We start from the raw sequence: 8,765 nt of genomic DNA on the forward strand, positions 1-8,765 counted from the left end.
CCAGAGGCCTCCCTGCATTATAACTGACGGCAGAGACACAATGCAGATCGCTAAAAGGACCGACCGAGCGGCTGCATTGAGCCTATCACCAGATGAGGGACGAACTTGCATTGCTCCAGAGTAACCGCCTGTTCTCCTCAGGATTTGGTGAGAGGGCACAAGCCCAAAGTCCTCTTTGCCAGCTACTAGCACCTCACCTTTGAACATTGCATACAGACATCATAGTTCTGGATTGCCAAGAAGACCTGTCACTTGCCATAACAACCATCTTTAGGCTGGTTACTGACCCTTTTTATTACATTTTGAGGATCCTTTGCTTTTCTGAGCTCCAACTGCCAGGAAAGATAATCACAAGGCCTTATATTCAGAACACTACCCTTTTTCTCCTAAGGGGGACATGTTACTCAGCTCAACCTATCATCAGTATTAGAGGTACTGTAGGCCAGCCATCCTTCCCCATTTAGTATTAGCATAGTCAGCTGAAGTTTCTTTGGGTATCTCATTGCTAAATGTCTGTTATGGTGTTGTTATCTTGAGTGCTACTCTTATTCATGTGTCATTGCTATTTGTACTTAACAAGTTTTGCTAAGAGTTAATTCAACTAAGTCCTGGGTTGCTTTTGCCAGGATTTGGCTGATTGACGCTCCTTTACATTTTCTCTTTCTGCTCAAATAATACAAGATATTGTTGAATTCAGTTTGCATTGTGTCTGTGTCTCATTCACTAGGGTATTACACTAACAGTATTTCTAGGTGTGCCAGAGGGGCTGAGATGGTTCTTGGGGGTTGAGAGGCAGAGTATCTAATCAAACATTTTCAAGCGGCTTCTGCGGGGGTAGCGCTACAAGTGGGGGCTCGTCTGAGATATACTGTACTGATATACTGATGTACTGTACTGATATACTGTAGCAATAGAATCCCCTCCCAAGGATCTTTTCCTACAGACGCCAAAGAACAGAGAGAGAACATGTGACCATACAAACGCGCTGCAGGAAAAAGGTACTTTGAGAATAAAAAATAAAAAAAACACTGTGGCATGATATATACAACAATGATTTATGAGAATGAATTATAGCCATTAACACTTCTTTGTTTACTATCACTATAACCCAATCAGTGGGTCCGCAGACACGATGTCCGCCAGGACCCGCTGATCGTTCGGGAGACAGACAGAACGGCAATCTGTGACAAGGGAAGGCTGTGATCCTGTGTTTCTGCTACGCAGAAACACAGATCTCTGCCTCCCCACAGTACAAGTATCCCCGACACAGTTAGTAAGCACTCCCTAGGAACACATTTAACCCTTTGATCGCCTCTGATTATAACCCCTTCCCTGCCAGTGTCATTAGTACATTGACAGTACATATTTGTAGCAATGATCACTGTATCGGTGTCACTGGTCCCCAAAAAGTGTCACTTAGTGTCCGATTTGTCCGCCGCAATGTCGCAGTCCCGCTATAAGTCGCTGATTGCCGCCATTACAAGTAAAAAAAAAAAAATCCATAAATCTATCCCATAGTTTGTAGATGCTATAACTTTTGCACAAACCAATCGATATACACTTATTGGGATTTTTCTTTTACCAAAAACATTATTAGCAGAATACATATTGGCCTAAATTGATGAAGAAACCGTATATACTTAAAAATAAGCCAACTTTTTCAGCATGTATTTTTATGCTGAAAAAGCCCCCCTCGGCTTATACTTGAGTCACGGTCTCACTTACCTTTTATAAATGGCGCCACCCGGCGCCAACACTTCGCGGCACATGCACCGTCTACCATGCCTGTACCATCTCCTGTACCGTCTCCTGTACCATGCCCACAGCCCTGCATCTCCTGTACCATGCCCACAGCCCCTGTTTTGTGTCTCGTGGTGGTCCAGTTGGGTCCAGTAGCAGCTGCATTTCCCACCCTAGACTTATACTCGAGTCAATACGTTTTCCCACTTTTTTTGTGGTAAAATTAGGTGCCACGGCTTATATTCGGGTCGGCTTATACTCCAGTATTTACGGTAGATTTTTTTTACATTTTTTTATTCGATATGTTTTAGAGCAAAAATTTTAATTTTTTTTTTTTTTTTTTTTCAAAATTGTCGGTCTTTTTTTGTTTATAGGGCAAAAAATAAAAACCAGGTGATCAAATACTACCAAAAACAATCTGTATTTGTGGGGAAAAAAGGACATAAATTTTATTTTATATACAGCCTCGCACAACCGCGCAATTGTCAGTTAAAATAACGCAGTGCCGTATCACAAAACAATATGATTTTGAATAAAGCCTAAGTTTAATTTTTTTTATTTTTTTTATTGAAATCAGCACAAGGGTCAGTACTTACATTTAATGAGAAATGTGTTATATGAATAGAGGATGGGCAGATGAATGAAAGATTTACCTCCTCTATTCATAGATCGATTTTCCCTGATCAATGCTTCAGTAGAGCTTTAAATCAAGTCTAAATCGGATTGGAAGAAAAAGTATAGATATTAGATTCGTTTCTGATTCAATTATTTTGATCAAATTGCACATTGATCAAATAATAAAATCAAAGTGTCTGTGGCCACCATTAACCACTTAAGCCCCGGAAGATTTTACCCCCTTCCTGACCAGGGGGTATTTTGCGATTCGGCACTGTGTGACTTTAACGGACAATTGCGCGGTCGTGCGACGCTGTACCTAAACGAATTTGACGTCCTTTTTTTCCCACAAACAGAGCTTTCTTTTGGTGGTATTTGATCACCTGTGCGATTTTTTGATCACGCGCTATAAACAAAAAAAGAGCGTCAATTTTGCAAAAATAACAATATTTTTCACATTTTTTTATATGAAATTCCCCCCCAAAAAAAAGTAAAAATCAAAATTTTTTTAAATTTTCGGCCAATTTGTTTTATGCTACATATGTTTGGTAAAAAAAATCGCAAAAAGCGTATTTTGATTGGTTTGCGCAAAAGTTATCGCGTTTACTAACAAAGGAAAAGATTTTTGTCATTTTTGTTGTTTTTTTTTTTTTACGCGTAATGGCGGCGATCTGCGATTTTTTTGCGGTACTGCGACATTGGGGCGGACAGATCGGACCCTTGGCTGACATTTGTGACACTTTTGGGGTTACCAGTGACATTTCTACAGTAATCAGTGATATACATATGCACTGTTACTGTAAAAATACACTGGTTGTGAAGGGGTTAACTTTATTTGGGAGGGAGGGGCTGTGTGTATCCCTAGGGGCGTGCTTTCTACTGTGATTGGCTGTGGCTTGAGCTGTAAGGACACTGATCAACGGATCTACATACTAGATCCGTTTGATCAGTGTCTTTACAGCGAGGAGAATGACAGGTGGCTTGTTTACACAAGCTGCCTGACATTCTCCCTCTCCCCCGCCGATCGCAGAGTGGCCGGCGGACATCGGGTCCGCCGGTCACACGCGCGGGGGGGTCCGTGACCACTCGGGAGCGGGAGCGCGCCTCCGGGGGCGCGCGCTCGCTCCCTAGACCCTCACAAGCTAGTGACGTAGCCCTACGTCACTTTGCCTGTGAGGGGCTGACTGCCGACGTAGATCGGCGTTAGGCAGTCGGCAAGTGGTTAAACAGATACAATATAAAACCGTCTAATGCTAAAAAAGAGAGGTCCGGAGTAAAGGAGAGAAGAGAAGAGACATGGACGGAGGGCCGGCATGACAGGGGTTAAAGGGGTTTAAGACAAGGAGGGGTTTTCAGCCCAGTACTATAGAAAATATAAGTGGTGGGACTTTTAATTGGTGTTTTGGCCAGGAAGGGGTGGAGCTACAGGTAGAGGTCAAGCTAGGGGCCTCAGGAAGTCTTCAGTCGGAGGATAGCTGCATTGGAGAATATTTCCCACCCTCCTTCCCATTTTCTTGTATTTTCCTGTTTTTTCTGACTTTTGATTTTGTGGTCCACCGCCCTTGTTTTTGTTTTAACAGGGGCTTTCTTCTTTTGGGGTGTTTCTTTGTCATGGCAGCAAGCGGGGTACAAGGTCCTGGTAGGTTAGTATGGTGCAAGCTTATACTTGGTAGTGACCCGTCTGAGGTACGGCTCCCAGATGGTGCAAACTTATACTTGGTAGGGACCCGTCTGAGGTACGGCTCCCAGTAGTTGGTATGTTGGTACCTGTGACTGGTTGTCTCCGAGCCAGTGCTATGGCGGCTGGAGGTCTAATTAAGTCGGACGCAGGTACCTTGAGGCTCCAGTAAAAAACTGGGTTTAACGTGTTATTTACCTGTTTTGTATACAGTATGTTTAGTAAAAGGCTGCTATGGCCATTTAACTCCAACCTGTGGTCATGTGGTTATTTATAATGGAGGAGGAGAGTGATGGTCAGAGCAGAATGGAGACAAATCATCTTTAATTCCCTAGTCATGTATTAGCAGTGTTGGGGAAGCTCCGCTGGTAGCTATTGTAAGGCAGCCACGGTACACAGAGCTTCCTGAATACAGAGGGACTATAGGACACACTCAAACATATAGGACACAGTCACCCTTCAGCCAATAATATTTTGCATCAGGCACGTGCAGGGGGAGCGGATGGTGCTTAAGCACCTGCCCCTTTGCCCCTTGATGCCCAAAGTGCCCTTTTGTCAAGGCAGACATTCCAAGTCTCCCACGAGGTGCGGGAGTCTCTCGCATTTGGACTGCAGCTCCCTGACACCCACAAGTTCCACGCAATGTCCCGGCTGTCAGCGTATCCCTGAATCAGAGCAGAGCCAATGCTTCCTGTATAGTTCCAGCTCTGTCCTGTCACAGTCAGAGTATTATCAAATGCACACCGCCTGTAAGAGGAGAGATACAGGAAGCATTGGCTCTGCATGCATCCTCCAGCGCCGCTCCTCATACACCAGCGTTGATGTGTCTCAGAGGAGCCAGCATTTCCCACCAGCAGTACCCACCAGCAGTATCAGCCAGCAGTACCAGCCAGCAGTATCCACCAGAAGTACCAGCCACCAGTACCGGCCAGTAGTACCAGCCAGCAGTACCCGCCAGCAGTACCAGCCAGCAGTACAAGCCAGCAGTACCCTCCAGCAGTACCCGCCTGCAGTACTCACCAGCAGTACCAGCCAGCAGTACCAGCCGGCAGTTCCAGCCAGCAGTACCCTCCAGCAGTACCAGCCAGCAGTACCCACCAGCAGTACCTGCCAGCATTACCCACCAGCAGTACTCACCAGCAGTACCTTCTTTATTATTCTGTAAAAAAAGTCTTCAGGCTGGCACAACTTAAGACACAAAATATTTTTTAACTTTTAAACCTAAAATAGTTTTTTCTGTTCTATTTCTTTTTCAAAGCAGCATCACAGCATTTTTCTGCCCTATCAATACAGAATCATCCATATCGATACGCGTAATGCGTCACGTTACATTGCTGTATTGATATTGAGCACAGCCCTATTTAAAGCCCTGTTCCATGTGCCCCTTTTAAACTTTGAGCACCTGCCACTCCAAAGGTCTCTGCACGGCCCTGTTTTACATGGCACAGTTGACTTTTATAGGGTTTTTTGATTTCTTTTCATGTGTGGTGCTTGCAGGACCACCCACTGCTCGAATTTGAGCCCTGATTTTGTGCCCTGATTACCTGTCCTGGACTCCCCTTTTGAAGGGCTGACAGTGTGAGACGAGGAGTGCCGATAAGCGGCACTTCCTCATTTACATGGACACAGCCAATCACACAGGTAAAGAGCCACGTCATTGGTTCTTTACCAAGATCGGGGGAACAGTGCGCAACTGAGATCGCTCTGCGTCCCCTGCAGGCGTGTGGGAGCGGCTGTTCTGGGGCGCCATCATATTAAGTCCTCCCAGAACGAGAGCCACACTGCTCTTCCGTCATTTTAAAGTAGTGACGGAAAAAACTATTTTCAAGTAGTTAAATAACGCTCACGCAGTTTTCTAATCACTAGTGGGGTCAAAACGACATTCGTTTTCTGCCACAGTGATGAAGAAATTCAAAAGAGCAGGATGGAATATTTTTCTTGAACGAATTTCCAACAGTGAATGTGGAAAGTCATTCCACTCTCCAAAAGCAAAAGTTTTCTGAAGTAGTGTTGAAGGACATTTGTCGTCTAATGTCCTGATGAGAATTTTTGTACGAATGTTTGTTTGAAAATCTACTAATGTATGGCCAACTGTAATGACAGTTCTAAGAACATAGTTCCCAATCTACTGAACATCTACTATATCCTTCAGTTCACATGATGGTGGTCACTGTTGTGTCTACCTTTAGCTGTGAATGAAGTGCCCCAAGCACACTATGTAGCTTTAGTCCTGTGTAGCATCCAGGGCGCCACTAGCTAATCTTTTTTCCAGGAGACACCATGTGAAATATCAGCGCAGAGAACATTCATGCCAACCTTTTCTAGTGGGGCTCTGGTGCTGGACTGACATGGTCCTTTAACAGGACGAGAGTGTGCTGACAAAGCCCAGATAAAAGGTCAATAGCTGCCATGTACTTACTAGTACCAGGTTAGGTGGTGTCTCCTGAGTGCTAAAACACAGGAATTTATTATAAGCACCCAGTACAGAAATGATCAGCAATCAGCATGTCTGCTACTAAGATTTGGTGTTAAAAAAACAGGAGTTGGAATATAAAACTCTCACTAATTAAACTGAATATTGGGAACGGGTAAACTTAAAGTAGAACTATAGGCAAAACTTTTTTTTTTAATTTTGGATAGAGTAAGGGAGGGCTGTAATGCCTGACAGTTTTTTTTTTTTTTTTTTTTCGCCATCTGTGTCCCATTGCGGAGATTTCCCTTCACTTCCTGTCCAATAGCCAAACAGGAAGTGGGAGAGAATCCCTGCAAATTAAGGGAATTCCTTGGGATTACATGAACTAGTGTCCCCATTGGAAGATTTCCCCTTTATTACTTTACTGGGGACAACTCAAAATGTGGTTTTCTTTTACTTTAATTTTTAATGATAATGGTAAAAAACAAATTGAGAGGGTGGATCTCTTTAACGGGGGTGTTCTACTTCTATCAGAATACCGCTACCTATCAGCAGGGCTTTTTTTCTCAGAGAATAGGTGCAGGAACTCCCCTTTTCTCTGCCCCTACCCGCCTCCAAGCTCCTTTTTTCTTGGTTCCACCCCCTTCCCACCCCCTTCCCACTCCCCAGTATTGCCCCTTTTGAGAATACAGAACCAAGTATCATTTTGTGGTACTAAGTAACTTGTATGGAATTTGTTAATAATAACAAGAATAGCAGTATAATAGATCCCCTCCAGCCAACAACAATAGACCCCCTCAGCAACAGTAGATCCCATTAACAACAATGGACCACCCACAAAAAAATACCCCCAGCAACAATAGACCCTGAGCAGCAACAACAGATCTCCCCACAGAGAGCATCAATAGACCCTCCAGCAGCCTGATACAATAGACTTTTCCTTCAACAGTAGATCCCTCCCAGCAACAACTGACCCCCCAGCAACATAAGACCAAATCCAGCAACAATAGATCTGCCACAAGAAACAACAGACCTCCCCAGCAACAATCGACCTCCCCCTGTGAAAAAAGATCTCTTCCAAAGACAATATATCCCCCAGCAGCAACAATAGATCTACCCAGCAACAATAAACCCCCGCAAAAATATATAATCTCCAGCAACAATAGATCCTCCAGCTTCAGTAGACACTGTAGCAAACCCAGCACCCCTTGCCATAAGGTGAGTTTACTGCTAAAATAAATGTAAAATTCAAGACTTGCATGGGTGTAAGAAGATGTCCACCTCTGCTTCGTGTTCTGTCACATTAGGAAACCTATTAGAGCGCATAGCAGCCATCTTGGAACGTATGGCGAGTGCGCAGTAAGTTGTTCTAGTCCCTACGTCACTTCTGGTTGCAGAATCTGGTAGCGGTTTTCTGAAGGAACAGGGGAACAGACAGTAATAAAAACTGACAGGTGTTCTAATCCCTCTGCCCTCTATCCAAAACTAAAAAAAAAGTTTTGCATTTAGCTATACTTTACCTGATGCTGCCTATTAGGCTCGGTTCACATACAGTATATGTAAATCGTATGAATTTTTAACCACATCCGATTTGCATAGCATGAATCGGACCGGCTTTCAATGGCACCGGGTCACACATGTCCCATGGTGGCCGCAGTCTGTTTCTAAAAAGGGTCCTCTGCGATTTTTGGTCCGGACCGCACCCAATTCTGGACTGCAAACCACAGCCGGACACCCCCTGGCATTAAAGCAGTATTGACCCCAAAAGCAAACTGAGCTGGAAATTTATTATATTGCAGCTTACCAATTCTTAGATGTGATGGCTGCATTCGTTTTCTTTTTCAGGCTTTCTTTCTTCTATTTTTATCTGGTGTACCAGTCAGCAAGTCTGTTGTTTTTCAAAAGCACAAACCCTCCAGCAGAATGTACCAGTTTACATGGATGAGGCAAACCACTTAAAGCGGAGTTCCACCCATTTTAATAAATTTAGATGTACGTAATCCCCTTTAAAAATGCTTTTACCAATGTAAACTATTTTTATTTTTTTTTTGCAAGGAAATACCTTTTTTTCTTCTTTATTCATCCGTACTTCCGAGTCCGGCCGCCTATAGGCGATTATGTCACTAGGCGATTCGCAAGGGCTACTGGGATGTATCCCAGCAGCCCTTGTGAATCACCTAGTGAAGAAATCTCGCATTGTTACACCGGCACCAGCTTCTCTCAGTGAGCTCTATGGAATGTAATGCTTTCAGTCCGAGCTCACTGAGAGGAGGTGGGCGGAGGCGGAGCGCGGACTCCAAGCAATACATCCCGTAGAGC

Source organism: Pelophylax lessonae (assembly GCF_965119305.1).
Source record: "Pelophylax lessonae genome assembly, chromosome: 6".
NCBI classification, from domain to species: domain Eukaryota; kingdom Metazoa; phylum Chordata; class Amphibia; order Anura; family Ranidae; genus Pelophylax; species Pelophylax lessonae.